The following is a 22,630-nucleotide window of genomic DNA, read 5'->3' as shown; positions in this document are numbered from 1 at the left end:
ATCTGAAGAAGATATTCTTTAAAGTTGGACACAGCTTGGATATAGCCTGGTCTGCGAGTCAAAAGGACCTGGGCTCTAATCCCAGCTCTGCCACTTGTCTGCTGTGTGAACTTGGGCAAGTCACTTAGCCTCTCTTTGACTCAATTCCCTCATTTGTAAAATGGGGATTTAGACTACAAGCCCCATGTGGGACAGGGACTGTCCACCCCATTTCCTTATATCTACCCTAGCACTTAGTACAGTACCTGACACACAGGAAGCACTTAAACACCATTATTATTATATTATTGAAGTATTGGCTATTTTGGGACCATTTTATACTTTCTCTTCTCCAGTAGCAGCTGGCTAACCACACTTAAATTAGGTCAACTTAAAGTGGATCTTCTTTCCTAAAATCACCCACTGTTCAGAATGGCTTCAGATTTCTTCCAAGACCTTCTGACTCCCTGTACTTCGCTCCAAGAAGTAGACAGTGATTTACAAACACTGTCTGGGTAACAAAGATTATTACCTTTACACACCAAAAATGCTCTTATCAGAGTACAAACAACTAATATGCTGAGATTATAAACAACCAAATAGTGAACTTCCTCAAATATTTCAAGTGATGTCATCTGGCCCTTCTTACACATCCGTTTTCATTATACTCCTGTCCATTCAAAACAGAGTTGACTCCTTAGTGCAACAAAAGCCAGGAAATATCCGTGTTTTGGCAATAAAACAAACATGGAAACAAGGGAAAACTGATAAAAGTACAAGTGCTTTTAGGTTTCCCATTTAAAAAAAATCAACAACAACATAATTAATTCAGGATATTTAGCTGGTTGTTTCAGTTTTGAGCTGCTTGCAAGACTGCCTACTCCTAATTTCTTTTGGGGGAAAAAGTGTTTCACTGTAGGGTTTTCCAATGAGGGGTTTATCCCAGATCCAATATCTAAGTTTTGTGCTCCATACGAAGGCATCTACCAGGTACAGCATGGCTTATTTGAAAGGGCATGGGCCTGGGAGTCAGAGGAGCTGGGTTCTAATCCTGGGCCCACCCACATGCTGGCTGTGTGACCTTGGGCAAGTCATGCAACTTCTCTGTCTTTCAGTTTCCTGGTCTGGAAAATGGTGATTCATCATCAATGGTAATTATCCATCTTCATCAGCAACAGTACTGACTGAGCATTTACTATATGCAGAGCACGGGTACTAAGCACTTGGGAGAGTACAATATAACACAACAGAGTTAGCAGACATGTTTCAAGGATCTCAGAGTCTTGATTTTATATCTGCTCTTCCTCCTACTGAGATTGTGAGCACTGTTTTCATCCAAAATGCCCTTTCAATTGACCTCACTTTTCGTTTTTTTAATGTTACTTGTAAAGCATTTACTATATGGCAGGCACTGTATTAAGTAAGCGGTAGATACAAGCTAATCGGGTAGACAAAGTCCCTGTCCCAAATGGGGCTCACAGTCTTAATCCCCATTTTATAGATGGGGGAACTGAGGCCCAGAGAAATTAAGTGACTTGCCCAGGGTCACACAGCAGAAAAGTGGTAGAGCCGGAGTTAGAACCCAGATCCTTTCCCTCCCAGGCCTGGGCTCTTTCCAGTAAGCCACTCTGCTTCTTCACCTCTTCAAGGCAACACAGCAATTTCAAAGTCTGAAATGATCAGTTTCTTGAAACGTCTTTAGACAACGCTCCACTATCCTTCAGCAGCAGCTAAGTGACCTGATATGCCTCAACAAGGGTGGGAATCTTTTGAAGTTGGAGCCAGGCTTCTCCTACAGATGGCCATCAGATGACCTTTTGACCAAGTAGAGCCACTTGCTTAGGGTTTTCCCGGGTGATATCTGGCAAGCCATCAGAATTGGTTTGCAAATCTTGTGGTATTTCCTAGAGGTTTTGTGGCAATGGGCAAACCAAAATGTTTGGTAGACTGTAAGCTCCGCCTCTAGGCTGTGAGCTCGTTGTGGGCAGGGAATGTCTCTGTTATATTGTTACACTGTGCTCTCCCAAGTGCTTAATACGGTGCTCTGCAGAGAGTAAGCACTCAAAAAATTCAACTGACTGAATGACTGGTCAGTCGGGAAAAGAATTTGACTTTACCTGGGTCTGGTTTGAAATTCAAGTCCACTCATAACGTAAGGTTTTAGGAAAAGTAAGATAATAAATCTCAAAGGGGGCAACTGATTAATCAATACTGGGGGGATCTGTATGGGGAAGAATCTTTCTACTTAATGAGTAGGGCAGGCTGTTTGGATGAAGATAATGTGTCTACCAACTCTGTGGTATTGTGCTCTCCCAAGCACTTAGTACAGTGCACAAAGTATGCACTCCAAATGTTTTACTGAGTAACTAATTGGACTCCCTTTAAAGATGGAAAAAAAAGGGCAGTGTGAAAGACAGAGTCTAAATGCAATTTGTACTTCACTTGAATCATGCTGTATTCTTGCCTGTGCTTTGCTTATGGGCTTATATGTGTAAAATTCCCCATCTCTTACATTATCAAATACAGCCCTTTTGAAAAATGAGATCTACCTTTTTTTTCTTTCCTACCTGTGCACTGTAACTCTTTTTGGACAGGGACCATGTCTACCAACTCTGTTATGCTGCACTCTCCCATCTGAATACAGTGTTCTGTACACAGTAAGCTCTAAGTGAATATGATTGATCGTAGAGTATGATGCACAGATCAATTCAATGAAGATATTTATTCATTGGGATGTCCCTTAACCGAACGTCTGGGTGACCTCAGGGCCAGGGGGAGCAAAATTCCCAAATCCATGAAAATAAGAATTCTGTTTTTCAAGACATTTCCCAAGACTTCCAAATACTCCCATTTTACTAATGTGGTCACCTAATCATTAAGCTAAACAGGTTTTTTTCTTCCTGATTTCTTTGCTGGATTTGTTCCTTGTATCTGGAAAAGTTGGAGCGTTAATTACTGTTTTCTTTTCTGCTTGGAAATGGGAGAAGCAAAACCACACTGACTCCCTCAAAACCCAGCAAATTAGTTTGTTCTGCAACTTCCAATCTCCCAAGAGATTTGAATAATTTTTAAAAATACTTAAAACAAGTTTCATCTTTTCCACTGTTAAAAAGTCCTCTGAAAATCACTCACTTTAAACATGATCTGGCATCTCTAAACCCTGGCTAGCCACCCTGACTTACTGTTTTTGACTCAGAATCTGTAATTTCTTCTTCGCTTTTCCCCTCTACAGATGCTAGAACACAAACAACAACAATAAAAAACTACACACAAACCCCTCCCTCGTTAATTGGCACGCAGGGTGAATTGGGAAGATAGTTTGACAGCCAGTATTTCCTAAGCGGTACAAACACACCAGAGGGAAGGGAGAGGGAGGACTGAAGTCTCAAGTCTTCAGGGTATTTCAAACTGTCATCCTTCCATTTGCAATACTTCCCAGATGTATACAGGAAAACACATCACTCCTTTTCCCAGCTATCCAGAGGAGTGAATCTCTTTGGCTGCTCTTTAACCTTTTTTTCCCCCTTTCTTTTTTCATTTCTTCCTTCCCCCATCCCTTCGAAGGAAGAGATCTCTCCAGGTGCCAAATTCTGCTTCTCAGAAGCAAGGTGTATCACTGGCCTGGTCCGGTATTTCCTTGATGCAGTGGTAATATCGGGATTGGGCCAAGGTTGGATCAGGGAAGTTTTCAATTGCATTTATTGAAAGTAATTTAGTCATTATAAAGCTCATGCAACCTCTTCAGATTTATCTGTTCTTTTACCTCCCCACCAGCCTTATGATTTTCAGTGATTTTTTTTCCCCCTCAGTCTTTGAAATGGATTAAAAAAATTTTTTTAATGGTATTTGTTAAGCACTTACTATGTGTCACAACTGCTGCCATATCTGTAACTGGCACATGATAGTATCTGGTATTCACCCTACCATCAGTCCCACGGCACTATGTACATATCTACAAATTATTTATATTAAAGTCTGGCTCCCCTTCTAGACTGCAAACTCACTGTGGGCAGAGAATGTGTCTACCAACTCCACTGTACTGTACTCTCCCAAGTGCTGTGCACCCCTGAAGCATTCAGAAAATACCACTGATTGATAATGGTCCAAACAGGCTGGAAAATCTGGCATGATTGTGTTGTCAAAAGTGGCTCCTCTGTCACGTTTTTAATGGTATTTTTTAAGCACTTACTATGTATGAATCACTTTACTAAGCACTGGGACGGATACAAGATAATCAGGCCAGTTATAGTTTTGTACCACATGGGGCTCACAGTCTAGGTAGGAGGGATTGAATCCCTATTTTTGTAGTTGAGGCATAGAGAAGTTAACTGGCAGTTACTGATACAGTGGAAGCTCCTTGTGGGCAGGTATTGTGATTACCAACTCTATTGTCTTTTTCTCCCCCAGTACTTGGTATGGTGCTCTGCACACAGTAAGCGCTCAATAAATACCAGGGATTGACTGATTGGGTGACATCATTAGGGAATTACCTTACCTAGGAATAGTTCTGCTTGCTCCATTACCCAGATAACCTCAACTTTCCGCTTCCTGGTGCCCTGTGTAGACACCACCTGCTTTTTGCTAAAATTCAGTCATTAATCATTTAATCAATCCCATTTATTGAATGCTTACTGTGTGCAGAGTGCTGTACTAAGCGCCAGGTAGAGTACAATAAAACAGAATCGCAAAAATGTTTCCTGCCCATAACAGCTTTACAGTTTACAGTACTGTCAAGATCAACTAGAACAAAATTATTGCTCCCCACCTGTCTGTATTGTATAACAGGCAATTTGAAGCAACACTGGCAAAGTATGCCTTGTGCTCCCCAGTGCTCCCGATGATGATGTGTTAAGTCCCTCCTTTGCGTTAAGCCCTGGGGTAGGTAAAAGATAAACAAATAGGACATAGTCACTATCCCAAATGGGGCTCACCTGTAAAGGAAGGAGAACCATATTTTTCCCCAATGAAGGTGGGTAAACTGAGGCACAAGTTAAGTGATTTGCCCAAGATTACACAGCAGAAAGTGGTAAAGCAGGGGTTAGAATCCAGGCCTCCTGACTCCCTGTATCTTGTGTTCTTTCTATTAGGCCACACTACTTCTCTACTGGATAGACTGGGTTAGAAAAAGCAGCATGGCCTAATGGAAAGGTCACAGTCTGGGAATCAAGGGACCTGGGTCCGAATTCCCATTCAGCCAATTGCCTCCTGGGTGACCTTGGGCAAGCCACTTAATTTCTCTGTGCCTTAGTTTTCTCATCTGTAAAATGGGAGTTAAATACCTGTTCTCCCTCCCAAAACTGTGAGCTCCAGTTCTTGGCACATAGAGAGCACTTAAAACAATTTCTTTTATTATTATTATAATTATTACTGTTATGATTACATTAGTAATTTTGGTCACAAGTGGAATTTTTGAAAACCTTACTAAAGAGCTGAGTCATTTTAATAATAACCAGTCCCACTAAACTAATGAGAAATTTGGGTAACCCAAGATTTAATGTCATGAACTTACAGAATGAGACACTCTGTACTTTCTCTCGCAAAAATTATACACTAATAGCCTAAGATGTTCAGACAATTTCATCCACAAATCATTTTTCTTAAGCCCAACAGGTGCCTACTGCAGATCAAGATTATGACATACTTCAAACACCTAGCTGTTTACAAGGATGGAGCTGTGTCTGTGGAGAAATGAATATTTCTTAAGGATGATGGTTTGGAGCTCTGAAAATCTTGTCCAATTCATTTCAATATTCAATAGCTTTTCTTTATTCCAAATTTGTGCCATACTCATTCATTTTTATGAATAGTACCATTGTTTTTTTTAACTTCACAGTACAGTGTCATTTCAATAAAAGGTTGATTATGGCTGAGTCTTCTAAAACCAGACACGATCTCCAAGAGAGTCATTAAGATATTTTCTAGGGAAAGATTTAATATTCTTAAATTCATTTTGTAAAATGTCATAAGCCCAGGAGGAGACAGAATATCTGCCCTCCCTACCAAACAAAATCCTTGTTCTTCACCGCTTCATGTGGATGCTAAAATAACGATGGCAATAATGACCATACTGGTTAAGTGCTTATTATGTGCCAAGCACTGTACTAAGCACTGGGATGGGTACAATCGTTTTGAGGGTCTCATGTATGATAGCTAAAAATTGGCATTTTATTTAGCCTAAACCTCTCCATGTTACATAAACATGGAAGGGAGAACAAAGCAGTGATGCCTAGTGGACAGAGTCCAGGCCCGGGAGTCAGAAGGACCCCAATTTTACTCCTGGCTCCACCGCTTGCCAGCTATGTGACCTTGGGCAAGTAACTTCACTTCTCTAAGCCTCAGTTCCCTCATCTGTAAAATGGGGATTACAACTGTGAGCCTCATATGGGATAAGGACTGTGTCCAACCTGATTAGCTTATATTTACCCCAGTGCTTTAGTACAATGTATTAAGCACTTATATACCATTTTTTAAAAAAGGGAGGCCCTCTACCTCACTTGAAAATTCCTTCTTTGGCTCACTTATATAGAAGCAGGTAACTGAGCAATGTAAAAATTCCACCCGGAGGCAAAACCGATCCACACCATCCATGCTGGGTTCTCAATCAATCAGTCGTATTCCTTGAGCACTTCCTGTGTGCAGAACACTACTAAGAGCTTGGGCACATACAAGTGCTTAGTACAGCGCACTGCACCCAATAAGTGCTCAATTAATGCCACTGATTGATTGATTGATTGGCCAATTTGGGCTTTCTCTATGAGGAGCAGAACATGAATCAGGTTCCAGGTTCTCAGCTGTAGATTGCCAATAATCTAGCTTCAACAGCATTACAAAATGGTAAGGTTTGGCATCTAATGAAAACTGTGTTGCTAGATAACCCACCCACAAACTACATAATGCAATTTCTGCAAAAGAAAATATTTTTAATCACGATAAAAATCAGAGGGGACGAGATGACCAAATTTGGCTTATGCATCCAAAAGGATTAACATTATACAACTAGCAAATCATCTCAAAAGGAAAATAGGAGAGTTATAGCTTAGATTTACAGATCTGAATTAGTCACATATGATCCTTTGTTCGTATTATTCCAGTGACTCACAAAAACCAACGGTAACATAATGACCCTGTGTTTCATGATCACAACACATGAAAACTAGAGACATTTTTTTTTAATTCAAAAATGTGAATGTTCTTTTATACTTCGGTAATTAGGGTTGAGATTCAGTTTAGATTTGGCTTAGATTAGCCTAGATTTGGTCAGACTACTGCAAAAATGTCATAATGGTGTCACTAAATTACACTTCATGTTCAGGATGAACCACACAACTTCAAATTTGTCTCGGCATTCAGCACCCACAGGTGCCATCAGCGGGCACTCTTGGGGTGCAAGGGGAGGGGACAGATACAAATCCGATCTCCCTCACTAATTACCTCTACCAAAAGCAAAGCTCGCAGTTTCATCCTACACAAGGAGACTAGGATGTAGGGATTAGATTTTAAGCTCCTTGTGGGCAGGGACCATGCCTACCAACTAAACTGTATGGTATTCTCCCAAGCGCTTAGAAACAGTGCTTTCCACACAGTAAGTGCTCAGTAAATATCACGGATTGATTGAGATCTGTAGCGTGCTGTCACATTTGAAAAGCTGATCCTCCATTTTAGAAGGGCTGTTAGCTTTGGGAGTAGCAAACTTGCAAGATTGTTTTGAGAAAAGATTGTATGGAATTTTCCTTTCTTGACAGTAAACATTCCCTAATCGTTACAGCCACAAATATGCTTTAAACGATGTACTTTCCCAAAGTCAAAATATCCTAGGCTATAAAGCACATATAGCCCTCTGGGAAAATATAGGCAGCCTTGGAGAAGGCCCTGTCTGCCTGAAACTCTTCATGGAGAAAATCAAATTTGGCATCCTTTGATACTTTTACATGAAGGATTTTTAATATTGGGCTAAATTACTCCATCATTCTTAGGCTTGGGATACCAGAGATTATCTTGAAACACCTCTTGGCATCAAAAAGCAGGAGTACACACACAAAAAAGCATATTCTATAGCCTTATTTTTGACATATCCAGAATTTCTGAGCTAGCGGTTTTCTGTTCCAGAAGAGCAGTGCCGATGGAATCCAGAAAAGGGCAAAGCATTCTTCACTCTTGTTTCTAATAACAACAATAATAATAGTACTAGTAACTGTGGTATTTCTTGAACATTTACTATGTGCCACACACACTGTACTAAGCACTGGGGTAGATACACGATAATCAGGTCCCACATTGGGCTCACAGTCTAAGCAGGAGGGAGAACAGGTATTGAGTCTCCATTTTTGCAGATGAGGGAAATAAGGCACAGAGAAGTGAAGTGACTCCCAAGGACACACATCAGGTAAGTGGAGGAGCCTGGAATAGAACCCAGGTCCTCCAACTCCCAGGCCTGGGTCCTTTCCACTAGGTCATGCTGCTACCTCTAGCTAGAAGACTGCCCAACTCCATCCCCTGATGGATAACCTCCTCTGATGGATCAGGCCATTCTCTGACAGATCATCTCTAGAGGAGCTCTTTTCACTGGCTTCTAATCCCGGCTCCACCACTTGCCTGCTGTGTGATCTTGGGCAAGTCACTTCACTTCTCTTGTGTCTCAGTGACCTCATCTGTTAAATGGGGGTTAACACTGTGAGCCTCATGTGGGACAAGGACTGTATCCAACCAGATTAGCTTGTTTCTACCTCAGCCCTTAGAACAGTGCTTGACACTTAGTAAGCGTTTAACAAATACCATCAGCAGCAGCAATCACTAGGTTTGATGTCAGAGAGTTTCATTTGCTGAGTCAGGAAAGTTATTTAGACAGGGAATATCATGACATTCCTTACTCAAAAGAAAGAACTGCATAGGAACCATGAATTCTTCACTACAGGCAAATTCAGCAGGAAAGTAGACAAGCACACTCCGAAGGAATGACTGTTGAATCTAGGAGTCTTTGTCACTCTTTGGGACTAAGTCCTCAGACCGACCTTCAGTGTCTGAATCTACAGTAATTGATCCCGGTGTTACTGCCCCTATTTCCGTGAATGTGGAAGTATTACACCTGCCGCCTCACTTTGCTTTATAGTTCAAAGCCAACTGAAGCACATAAAAAATGATGGGACACAGCGGGCTGTCAGAAGCTCATTTTTCCTTTGTAATCTTTTGTGCCTAGCAGAATGTAACAGAGGTAATAATAGTAGATGAAAAATGATTTTTTTTTCCTGAAGTGGTTCAACAAAGTTTGGTTTTAAATTATCACTTTCTGAGGTATCAATCAGTCCTATTTACTGAGTACTTTCTATATGCAGAGCACTACACTAAGTGCTTGGGAGAGCACAGTATAACAGAGTTCTTAGACATGTTTCCTGCCCATAACAAGCTTATAGACTGGGGGGGGGGGGGGCGGCGGAGGAAAGAAGTCCACTATTCTAGTGGCCTTGTTTTTGGGGGGGCTATTTCACTGTGCATTTGCCCCTGCTTTAGAAGAACGGTAGTGAAGGAAGAGAAAAAGGATTAAATCTCAAATCAAATTTTCCACTGTATTCAGGTGTCTTCTCTGCCAACTTGACTATTTCTTTCCTTTAGAAGAAAAAAGGGCATATTTCAAATTGGTAATTTGGTTTATTTCTCCATGCTAGCTTAAATAAATGCATCTTTTTGGACTCCCAATAACATTTTCAAAAGCTTGCCAATCAATCATATTTATTGAGCGTTTACTATGTGCCGAGCACTGTGCTAAATTCATTCAATCGTATTTATTGAGCGTTCACTGTGTGCAGAGCATTGTACTAAGCGCTTGGAAAGTACAATTCAGCAATAAAGAGAGACAAATCCCTGCCTACAATGGGCTCACAGTCTAGAAGCTAATGTTTGGAAGAGTACCACACGACAACAGCACGTTCCATGTCTGCAACGGACTTATAGTTTAAGTTACAGATATGTACGTAATATAGAGCTGGAGGGGAGAAGGGTGATGGTGAACAAAGGGAGCAAGTCAGGGTGACACAAAAGGGAGTGGGAAAAAAGGAAATGAGGGCTTAGTCAGGGAAAGCCTCTTGGAGGAGATGTGCTTTCCAAGTCCATAAATGAAACTACTTGAAAAAGAAAGAATACATCTCTAGACTAGAAGCTCACTGTGAGCACGAAATGGGTCTGCTAACTCTGCTGTATTGTACTTTCCCAAATGTTTAATACAGGGCTTTGCACAAGGGGCTCAATAAATACCACTGATTGATTTAGGCTAATAATATGCCCTCCTAGAAATCTAAAGTTTATTTTGTTGCTAGGGCTACTTGAAAATTAAAATCTAAAGATATTTTGCTTAAGCTGAAGTTAACTTTAAAAAACTTAAAATGAATTTATTCAAAACAACAAAAAAATTTAGCGTTCCAGGGTGACAGGAATATTTACGTTTCTATAAACCATAAAATCAGCGCTTCCAATTTGTGTTTTAAAACAAATCTTAATTTTGGCATTTGGGATTTCCAAAGTCATTTTAATTTTCTGTTTTCCTTCTTGCTACTCATAAATGACCTCATTAAATGCTGCATGAGCAATAGGAGTGAGTGTTCTTTTTCTGGGATTTGGGCTGTTTATGAAGGGAGAATAATTTGTTTAGCTTCAACCAGCCCAAAGAGCCAGATGAAAATTACCAAAGGGCAGGGAATCAAACCCAATTTTCAGGCTTAGAAGATAGGCAGTGCCCATAATACAACAGACTTATCCAGAGGCGGGGAGTTACTCATGATTAAAAACAGGAACGTAAAACATCCTTTAACAGCAATGTTAACTCAGCTTACTCAGTCTAATGATTTAAAATAGCATCACCTCGTAGGCAAAAAGAAATTCTTAAAATTATTTACATCTCTTGCAAAAGCTGCTGTGAACAAGATTACCTGGATATAGGAAGACTGAAAAACGATCAAGTTAGGGGACAACCGGACTATAGATTTCCACCATGTGGAGATGTGATAGCTGTCACAGCCAATCTATACTGGGTGAGGAAGGAAAATTCACGATTCCCAGAAACACAGTATCAATCAAAGTTTTTTACCAAGTGCTTACTGCGTGCAGAGCTCTGAACTAAGCGCTTGGGAGAGAACAAGACAACAGAGTTTTATAGTTGTGATGCCAGTCCACAAAGAACTCACAGCCTAGTGGTAATATTTGGTAATATGGACACCATTATTAAGATGCTAACCTCACAGGGTCACTCCTGGAGAGTTTCTAGTACTCTACCAGTCTTGGCGACGGGAGGGAGAGTCAAGCAGAGGCCTACCCATTTCATTCCTAGCTTGGGCAGTGGCTAGCGAGTGAAAGGCCATCTGCTACAAGTCAAAACTCACCCAAGCTGGGTAGCAGTGGCATGGGAGAGAGTCGGGGGCGGAGACTCAAGTTTACTGTGTGGAAGGAGGCAATGGTAAAACCACTTCCGGATTTTGACCAAGAAAACTCTACAGATCCACTACCAGAACGATTGCAGATGGAGAGCAGAGCGTTCTGGGAGAGATGTGTCCATGGTGTCGCTATGGGTCGGAAATGACTCGATGGCATAAGACAAGACTTTAATATAGGATTTTTCAGATTAGGGAGGAGCAGCATGTCCTAGTAGAAAGAACACGGGCCTGGGGAACAGAGGATCTGGGTTTTAATCCCAACTCTTTCTCATGTCTGCTGTGGTACCTTAGGCAACGCACGTAACTTCTCTATTCCTCATTTTTCTCATCTGTAAAATAGAGATTCAGTGCCCGCTCTCCCTCTTACTTAAATTGGGAGTCGCATATGGAACAGGGATGGTGTCCTACACCAGGGCTTAGTACAGTCCTTGGCCCATAGTAAGACTTTACAAATACCATTATTTTCATTAAGGCTATATGGAATCCTTTTTCCACTTGCTCAGAGCTTGATTCATTTTTCAAAAAAATGAATGTTGATGCTGACTTCATGAACTAAGAACTACTTGGGCAAGTTTAAGAATTCTGAAACAACAGTGCTGATGCATAGTATTTCATTCAATTCAATCCTATTTATTGAGAGCTTACTGTGTGCAGAGCATTGTACTAAGTGCTTAGGAAATAAAAGTATTTAACAAATACCATTAAAAAACAAACAAAAAACCCAGTATTTATTGAGCTCTTCTGTTGGCAGAGCACTGGACTGCAAACTTGAAGAATGGATCAAAGTAGTATAGTATATTAGCCCTAACTTCACATATTTTACAATTTAAGAAAGGTAAGCTTTTAGGAAACAGAGAGTACTTTTAAATTTTTTTTAAAACAAGTTGAAAAACTTTTGTTCCCAGAAAATTTTAAATGGTGGAAATTTAATAGTTGATGATGTCCAGGAGGTGAGAGATTCCTGACAAGGTTAAGTGTTTTTGAAAATTTTGAGAATTTTTTTTAAAAAAAGCTTGGGCACAGTTTGGAGCCTGGGCTAAATGCTGTATTTGTCAGGCTGCTGGGAGATTTTAAAGTTTTTTTAAAATTTATTTATAGTGTTTGTTAAGTGCTTACTATGTTTCAAACACCATTCTAAGTACTGGGGTAGATACAAGTTAATTCGGTGGGACAGAGTTCCTATTCCACATGGAGCTCACAGTCTAGGTGAGTTCTCACTATAACTCTTTTAAGCACATCTCCAGCTTCTCCCTGCACCTCTTCAAAGGAGATGCCACCTCAAAGCCAGTGGCATTCTATTCCAGTGCTTCCCAACCTATTCCCCACAGCTCATTCCCAATAATACTCAATCCTGGAAGACTAGGGAGACTAGTGATCTCACAGACTGGCTTACTCTGTGCAGAATACTGGAGTAATCAATCAATCATTTATTGAGTGCTTACTGTGGGCAGAGAATTATACTATGCACTTGGGCACTGTACTAAGAGTAGATAAAAGTTAATCAGGTTGGAAACAGTCCTTTTCCACATAGGGCTCAGAGGTTCTTACTAAGTACTCAAATATTCTCCATTCCAACCAAGCATATACCAATTCAGTGCACTTCCCAAATGGCAAGGATTAGAAATACCTGCCTATGTAGTAAAGGGAGCACAGAAGACACAAAATAATAATATTAACACATATAGCATTTAAGTGCTCACTATGCACCAAGCGCTGGACTAGATACATTATAAGTAGAACAGACACAGTCCCTGTCCCACATAAGGCTCACAGTTTAAGGGGAAAGGGAAGATTGGATACTTTATTCTGAGGAGGAAACTGTGGCACAGGTAAGTCAAGTGACTTACCCAAGGTCACTCAGCAGGTAAGTGGTAGCTTTGAGATTAGTGCCCAGGGCCATGCTCGTTCTAGGGTAGCCTGCTTCTTCCCTTAGATGATGAGGGGGACAGAGGGTAGGTTCTTTAACCTGTCTGAAAAATTACTTATTTCCAGCACTCCAGAAATGTCAAGTGGTTTTGCTGTATTTCCATGAGGAAAAACACTACTGAAATATATAAGTGGTTTGGCTGCTTAATTTTATCTCATTTCTGATCTCTGCTGGTATTCCATGGAATTTTCCACAGCAGTTTCTTCGACAGATGTTTTTAACTAATGGCAATGCAATGAATGACCGAACCTCTCTAGCGTAAATAAAGTGATGACACCAGAAGCAGAGTGACCTTTATTAAGTGACTTGGAAAGATAGCTCTTTGGTGGAAGAAATGGAGCTTGCAATAATTCTTTTTTAAATGTTATTTGTTAAGTACTTACTATGTGGTGGGCACTGTTCTAAGCCCTCGGGCAGATATGAAATAATCAGGTTGGACATAGTCCATGTCCCACATGGGGCTCACAGTCTTAATCACTATTCTATAGATGGGGGAACAGACACACATAAAAGTGTCCACAGACAAGTGGCGGAGCCGGGATTAGAACCCAGATCCTACCGATTCCCAGGCCCGTGCTCTAACCACTAGGTCACGCTGCTTCTCATTTCAAAGGGAAGCAAGCGTATCAACAAAGCACATGTGGTACTTTATGTTTTCTATAATCATTTCTGAACAGCTGTGTAAATCTTTGTCCTTTACATATTTCAGCCACACCACTGAATTGGGTATGGAGGTAAGGACTTCTATGTAGGTATGGATCCATCGACAGCATTCTTTCAAAGGGTTAAATAATATGTTCCTATGAAACAAGTCATTGTATCATTGTATCATTGTATCATTGAGAAGCAGCGTGGCTCAGTGGAAAGAGCACGGGCTTTGGAGTCAGGGCTCATGAGTTCGAATCCCAGCTCTGCCACTTGTCGGCTGTGTGACTGTGGGCAAGTCACTTAACTTCTCTGTGCCTCAGTTCCCTCATCTGTAAAATGGGGATTAAGACTGTGAGCCCCACGTGGGACAACCTGATTCCCCTATGTCTACCCCAGCGCTTAGAACAGTGCTCGGCACATAGTAAGCGCTTAACAAATACCAACATTATTATCAACTCTACTCAGTTCACAGAGAGCTGCTTTCACAAGGCTATTTTTGCAAAGCCAGGGGTCAAATGGTCTCAAACCAGATATGACCCCCAAAACTTGGTTTCATATGTAGAAAGATTTTTTAAAATCTTGCCGAACAGCAAAATCCTTTAGCCCTTCACAAAACCAGCAGATTAAAATATGTATTTCTTTAATTGGTAACATGCCTAAGAATGCTCTACCAATGCAGCTCTGGATAGTATCTCTTTTCTTAAATACTTATGGCACTTAAGTGCTTACCATTTGCCAGAAATTCTTCTAAGTTCTGGGGTAGATACAAGCTAACCAGGTTGGACATAGTCTCTCCCATATGGAGCAGTCTAAGTAGGAGGGAGTAGGATTTAAATATAATTGCTCAGTAGAACTAGAGTTCAGCAATATACGTATCGACTAGTGGTACTTATGGAGTGCTTACTGTGCTCAGCACACTGTTCTAAGTGTGGGGTGGTAAATAAAATCGCGTGGATAGACACAATCCTTGTCCTCAAGGCACTTATAATCTTTGTGAACCCAAGTCAAGTTGGGAGGAGCTATTATGGGGAGAAAATAAGGGTAATAATAATAATAATACTTATGGTATTTGTTAAGCACTTATTATTTGCCAAGCCCTGTACTAAGCTCTGGGGTAGAAACAAGCAAATCGGGTTGTGCATAGTCTCTGTCCCATGAGGGGCTCACAGTCTCAATCCCCATTTTACAGATGAGGGAACCGAGGCCCAGAGAAGTGAAGTGACTTGCTCAAGGTCACCCAGGAGACATGTGGCAGAGCAGGGGTTAGAACCCATGACCTATCGACTCCCAGGCCCATGCTCTATCCACTACACTATGATGCTCTTTTTAACCCTTCCTCCACATCCATTTCTGGCCAGCACTGGGATGGATCACCTCCGTCAAACAATTGTCTTTACTGAGCACCTACTTTACTGAAAACTCTGGACAGAATCCTAGCCACCAATAAGAGTATAGTAGCAATCAATCAGTGGTATTGACTCTCCTTTGAATCAATGCCTTATCGTGGCAGGAGAGTTTGCTTACACTGATGAAGCTTCGAGCTATGCCACAGAGGGCTACCCAGAATGGAAAGGTCTAAGCCGAAGCGTCAGACATAGTAGATTCACCTGTGCTGAGCAGCAGCGACATGGGAAAGAGTCAAAGGCGGATGATCAAGTGATCAAAACGTTAATCAAAGACAGTGGCAGAGACTCAAGTTTCTACTGCGTGGAAGAAGACCACTTCCGTATCCTTATCAGGAAAACTCTACGGATACACATACTAGAATGACCTTATGACAGGAGATGAAGATGAAGAGGGTGTGCCCATGGGGTCACTGAGTTGGAAACGACTCAACGGCATTTGAAGGAGAATGAAGAGTGGTATTTAATGAGCGCTTTCTGTGTGCAGGGCATCATACTAAGCCCTCAGGAAAGTCCAATACGATGGAATTAGCGGACACGTTCCCTGCCCATAATGAGCTTGCATTCCAGATGGAACAAGGGATTTGTCTGAAGTTTTTTCTTTTTGACCAACCCTCTCACTCCATCTTCTTTTATTAGGAGAACTTCCTACATCATTCATAAGAATGTGATACGCAAATACACACGCTTTGGTAGTTTTCTGTTTACAGACCCTTTTTAAAACAGTCTGACAGAGATCAAAAGGGTTAGCATTAGGATTTGGGTGGCCATGGGCCAATTGGCATCTTGGGGCCTGGAGGGCGGACGGGGTAGAAGTATGCGCTACTGTGGAATTTCTTGACTTCCGGAAATGGGGCAGTTTAATGACTAGAACTACTGCAGCAGTAAAGCACTGGGGTCTGCTCCTTTCCTCAACCTGAGCCCAGGGCTGAAATAATAATGATCACAATGATGGTATTTGTTAAGTGCTTCCTATGTGCCAGGCATTGTACTAAGCGCTGGGGTGGATACTAGCAAATCAAGTTGGACACAGTCCCTGTCCCATGTGGAGCTCACTGTCAATCCCCATTTCCCAGATGAGGCACTAAGAAGTGCAGTGATTTGCCCAAGGTCACCCAGCAGATGAGTGGTGGAACCGGGATTAGAACCCACTATCTCCTGACTCGCAGGCCAATGTTCTGTCTGCTATGCCATGTTGCTTCTCTGTAAAATGATGGCATGAGCAGGAACTACCCAAAACCCTCCCAAGTCAGGGGAAGGAAATATCCCATATTGTCTCCTCCCTTGGACAATGCCATGCATGAGGCAGGGTCCAGATGCAGCAGCTTCTTAAAACAGGTGCCTCTGATAAAAATAATTCTAACTGGTACTTGTCAAGCCCTTGCTAGGTGCTGAGCACTATACTAAACACGAGGATAGATACAAGTTAATCACTACATACCACTGATTGATTTCAGACACAGTCCCTGTCCCACATGGGACTCTCCCTCTGGGTAAGAGAGAGAACGTGTACTTAATCCTATTTTAGAGATGAGGAAACTGAGGCCCAGAGAAGATAAATGACTTGCCCCAGGTCACACAGCAGGCCAAAAGCAGAGCCAGGATTAGGACTCAGGTGCTCCAACTCCCAGGTTCGTGCTCTTTTCACTAAACCACGCTGATTCTCAAGCCCTGGGAGGATAAGCACACTTCTCTAGCCCCCCCGAAACCAGTTTGGATGATCCATTTAAAGACACCTTTCTCCACTCTCCTCCTCCTCACTTCAGGCCACAAGTATATCAAATGAGAAATGGAAATGAGACTAGACACATGTAAGGTGGGACTAATATTCCTGGTTAGTTACAAGGGGTGTTTCAGGAAGATCCAAATAGCAAGTTACCACTCCACCGATCGACATTAATCCAAAGACGCTAAGCAGCTCTCTCCGGTATTTGAATGTGGCAGAAGCCAATGGAGTTGCTGGAACTCACCAGACACCAAGTTTATAGACCAGAAATACCAAAATAACTAGTCAGTATCAAAATAGTCCATGTTTGGGAGTAAAGAAGAGGGCCTAAATAGAATGCGCCGCAGTTTCAATATACAAAAAGAGCAATCGTTCTTGAAAGAAAGGAGGAAACTTTCCCCACTCTCCCTTATCTCCTTCCCTATAAAAGGAATTCTTGACCTCACATTGGGGTGAGCTTCTCTCCCACCCATTTGGGCTGAGAGTTCTTGAAGTTGAAACGACTTTCTCTATTTGCTTCTGTAACTGACGTTATATGGTTCAGATCGGGAAGGAGTGCAAATTCGGAGAAGTCAAAAGCATGTCCTAAATATTTCACACATCTAAGCACAAACAGAAACATTTGTCTTATTTTGTTTTCCTTATTCCCCTTATCTCCTCACTCCTACGATCTGCTTCTCCTCATTACTCCTCTCCGATTCTCCCCATTTCCTTCTTCTATTCACTTATCTGTTTCTCCTTCTCTTTTTAGCGCCTTCCTCTCCTCTCTGACTCCCACCCCAAAGGGGTCATTAGTTGGAACATTCTGACAGTCATGAAAGGAAGAAATTTAAAACATATGTGAAGGGAAGCAGCGTGGCCTAGTGGAAAGAACCCAGGACTGGGAGCCAGAGGATCTGGGATCTAATCCCAGCTCCTCCACTTGCCTGCTGTGTGTCACTTAACTTCTCTGTGCCTCAGTTTTCTCAACTGGAAAATGGGGCTTCAATACCTGTTTTTCTTCCTTCTTTAATGTATCCTGCCTGATCAGCTTGTACCCACCCCAGCACTTAAAACAGTGCTCGACACACAATAAGCACTTAAATAACATTAAAAAAAACAGTCCTCAAGTTTCTTGGGAAAGAGCATGGTTGAATGCTCATTGTGGGCAGGGAAAGTGTCTACCAGCTCTGTTATATTGCACCCTCTCAAGCACTTAGTGCAGATCTCTGCACACAGTAAGTGCACAATAAATACAGAAGCAGAGTGGCCCAGTGGGTAGGGCACGGGCCCAGGAATCAAAAGGACCTGGCTTCTAATTCCAGCTCTGCCACTTGTCTGCTGTGTGACCATGGACAGGTCACTTCTCTTCTCTATGCCTCAGTTTCCTCAACTGCAAAATGGGGATTCAATACCTGTTCTCTCTCCTATTTAGATCACTAGTCTGCTGTAGGACAGAGACTGTAGTTCCACTGATGATCTTGTATCTATCCCAGCGCTTAGTACAGTGCCTGGCACAAACAGAACTCTTAAATTCCATTAAAAAAAGTTTGTACACCCATCATCCACCTCCCCATGGTAAGCAGCAGGTGGTGCCAAGATGAGCCAGCCAAGCTTGGCAAGGAAAGGAACAACTCTAATCCCAGCTCTGCCACTTGTCTGCTGTGTGAACTTGGGCAAGTCACTTAACTTCTCTGTGCCTCAGTTACCTCATCTGTAAAATAGGGATTAAGACTTTGAGCTCCATGTGGAACAGGTACTATATATTGTACTCTTTAAAGCGCTTAGTAGAGTGGTCTGCACACAGTAAGTGCCCAATAAATGTGATTGAATGAATGACAAACTCTAACCAGTCTCCCAAGAGCTACAACAGTGCTCCTCACCAAAATGAAGTTTACAGTCTAGAGAGGGAGACAGGCATTAATATACATAATTTATAATATAAAATTTAGATATATATTAATGATCTATCAATCATCATCAGTGGCACTTCTTGAGTGCTTACTAGGTGCACAGCATTGTACTAAATGCTTGGGAGAGTACAATACAACAGAGTTGGCAGACACTTTCTCTGTCTACATCGAGTTGATAGTCTAAGGCATAATGTGAAATATCCAAGTCTTTTAGAAAGGAAAAAAGGTTTGATAATAATAATAATAATAATAATGTGGTATTTGTTAAGCACTATGTGCCAGGCACTGTACTAAACACTGGGATGGATACAAGCAAATCAGTTGGACACAGTCCCTGTTTCATGTGGGCTCACAGTCTCAATCCTCATTTTACAGATGAGGAAACAAGCACAGAGAAGTAAAGTGACTTGCCCAAGGTCACACAGCAGATGAAACTTGCCTATGTTTTCAGCTTCCTCCCTGGTCTCCCTGCCTTCAGTTTCTCCTCCCTCGGCTGTCCGGATCATTTGGCTAAGAAATCATACTTTCCAGGTTTCCCTTCCCCTAACAACCTTTAATGGTGACCCATTTCTCTCCACTTTGAAGCAGAAACTCCAGGTCCTTGATTTAAGTTTCTCAAGTGGTTCTCACCCTCCTCCTTACACACTCCCTTCTCCCACTGCACCCTAGCTTGCACCCATTGTTTCACTCAAGTCACCCCACTCACTGTACCTCACTATCATCTCTACCACCGCCAACCTCTTGCTTTCACCCTTCTTCCTGACTGGAATTCCCTCTCCCTACAAATCTGCAGGCCACAAGTCTCTCCATCTTGAAAGTGTTCTGAAATTTCATAACTCCAGGAGGCCTTCCCTGATCACTTTTTTCTGTCCCAGTCATTATTCTCCAATTATCATCTCAATATCAACTATAGACCAATGTTTTCAAACCCACCCATAGATGTTTTTGTGGAATGGCATATAAAGCCTATTTAAGCACTAACTCAAACTACATACCCATTTAATTTATCTGTAAATTATTTTGTGTCTGTCTATCCTACTAGCATATAAACTCCTTGAGGGCAGAGGATTGTGTTTTCTATTCTCTGCCAAGCGTTTAAAACATTTATCTGCACGTAGTACACTCAGTAAAAAGCTGTCTCCCCTCCCCCCCCGCCCTGTGTTTTCACCATAAAGTTTGGTGGTTGGAAAGACCGCAAGGCAGTTCATCAAATGCAATAAAAATGTTATTTTTATACTCCCCAGCCACCTCCCCCCACCCCAGAAAATGCTCCTTTTGAATATCTTAGATGTTTGGCTTTGTTTTTCTGGTGGAGGAATGACACTACTTTAGCTAGCTCGGTTAACCCATTTTAATTCAAAACAGAAATGAGCAAAAGAATTCCTTTAATCAAGAATAGCAAATCTTAACATACTGACGGAAGAAAAGCAAATCAACTCAGTTCTTGCCGCACTCCTCTCAATTAAAGCACAATCACGTTTCTAAAAAACTCAATTAAGAAAAAGAACTTTTAAATGATAAAAAATGAATAGCCAAATGATCCATTTCATTTCTTGACCACCTCCTCAGAATGCATCAAGTAATAACTTTCCAGAATGGTGCATTCCAGTTAGGTGAACAGCAAATAAACGATTACAGGAATAGTAGTGATAGCATTTACTGAATGTCCTTCGGGTGCAATACACTGTGCTGAGTGCTTAAAAAGTTCAAAACAAAGTGATATAAGCCCTGCACCCAATGAAGGAAATATAAAATTTGCAGAATATTCTAAATAATTGAGTGTTTAATAGAATAAACATATATACAGAAGTGCTGAAGGGAGGCATCCTCACTATGTGCTAGAGATGGCTGGGGTGTTCAGATGACTAAGGATTCGGGGAATTAATCAGGGAAGACTTGTTGGAAGAAGTGGGATTTTTTTCGGGGAGGGTGGGCTTTGCAAATGGGGAGAGCTGTGGTCTGTCAGATTTGGGGAGGGAGGGAACTCCAAGGCACAGCGCAGGATCTGCACAAAGGAGGGAGAGTCAAGAGCTCGGGAGGGAAAAGAGACAGTGGATTGGGAAAAGGCTGGTAAAAAGAACAAATATGTATGATGGGGTAAATTGGTGATAAGCGCTAAAACTGACTGAGGAATTTTTGCTTGGCAGAGAAGGACATGGGAAGCCAGGGGAAGGTTTTTAGGAGTTGGGTGTTGTGCTGCACGCTGCTTCAGGAAGATGATCTGTGCAGCCGTGAGTCACATAGGTGATTGCAGAGGGGAAGGCTGGCAGTGGGGAGACCAGTGAGAAACCTGATGATGGGCTCTTTTTTAGAAGAGTGGCAGACAATTAAAAAAGGGAGAGACTATCTTTTAGCTTGTACTAGATCCCACCACCTCACAAGCTTTGTTGAGGGCAGGGTATATATCTTTTTTTGTAATAGTGTACTCTCCCAAGCACTTAGTACAGTGCTCTTCACACAGTAAGTGCTCAATTAATACGACTGAATGAATGAATGCTGTAGTCTGGGGATGTAAAGGTGTAAGTGTACCTCTCTCTCATGGACACACACTGGCAATCAGTCACTCCTCAAGAACCTCCAGTGGGAACCACTGCATCACCTCCGCATCAAACAAAAACTCTTCACCATCAGCTTTAAAGCAGTCAAATCGCCTTGCCCCCTCCTACCTCACCTCATGCTCTCCTACTACAACCCAGCCTGCACACTTCGCTCCTCTAATGCCAGCCTACGTCACCATACCTCAATTTCGCTTATCTCGCCGCCAATCTCTCGCCCACGGACTTCCTCTTCATATCCGACAATTACTCTCCCCACCTTCAAAGCCTTATTGAAGGCACATCTCCTCCAAGAGGCCTTCCCTGACTAAGCTGCCATTTCCTCAATACCCACTCCCTTCTGCGTCACCTTGATTTGCTCCCTTTATTCACTCCTGCCTCAGCCCCACAGCACTTATGTACATATCTGTAATTTATTTATATTGTCTGTCTTCTCTTCTGCACCTTGAGCTCACTGTGGACAGGGAATGTGTCTCTCAACTCTGTTGTATTCTCTCAAACTCTTAGTACAGTGCTATGCATACACTAAGTGCTCAATAAATACAAGTGATTGATATGTATTAATTGACCGCTTTCTATGTGCAGAGCACAGATTTACGAGACTTACTCCCTGCCCACAAAGAGCTTGCAGTCTAGAGGAGGAGGCAGACATTAATATGAATTAATAATGTATAATATATCATTTAAACTTCTGTACCTACGCACTGCTGGGTTGAGGGTGGGGCAAATATAAAATGCCCAAAAGTCACAGATCCAAGTGCACAGATAACGAAGAAGGGAGGGAGAGGGAGCCAAGGAAAGGAGGGCTTAATCAGGGAAGGCCTCTTGGAAGAGTTGTGACCCTTAGACTGGTCTGTCTGATGCTCCCACCAAGAGAAGCTGCAAACCTTTTTTTTAAGTACTACTTTTTAAACAGTATTTGTTTAGCACTTATTATGTGCCAGGCACTATAGTAAGCACTGGAGCAGATTCAAGTTAATCAGGTTGGACACAGTCCATGTCCAATGTGGAGTCCCCAGTCTTAATCCCCATTTTACTGATGAAGAAACTGAGGTACAGAGAAGTTAAACGACTCGTCCAAGG

The 22,630-nt window shown here is 41.9% G+C and overlaps 1 protein-coding gene and 1 non-coding gene across 2 annotated transcripts in view; one reads left to right on the top strand and one right to left on the bottom strand.

The window, feature by feature from the left end:
- COL4A2 (collagen type IV alpha 2 chain) overlaps positions 1–22,630 on the bottom strand; it is a 146,855-nt gene that overhangs the window by 112,593 nt on the left and 11,632 nt on the right. The window lies entirely within an intron of this gene.
- Positions 11,198–11,335, top strand: LOC114805959. The gene has a single exon (XR_003754090.1). It is a non-coding gene; the product is annotated as a small nucleolar RNA SNORA7 (small nucleolar RNA).

The sequence above is a fragment of the Ornithorhynchus anatinus genome, chromosome 20 (assembly GCF_004115215.2).
Source record: "Ornithorhynchus anatinus isolate Pmale09 chromosome 20, mOrnAna1.pri.v4, whole genome shotgun sequence".
In the NCBI taxonomy this organism is placed as follows: Eukaryota; Metazoa; Chordata; class Mammalia; order Monotremata; family Ornithorhynchidae; genus Ornithorhynchus; species Ornithorhynchus anatinus.
The sequence above is the reverse complement of the archived record's forward strand: the minus strand, read 5'-3'. Positions and strand labels throughout refer to the sequence as shown.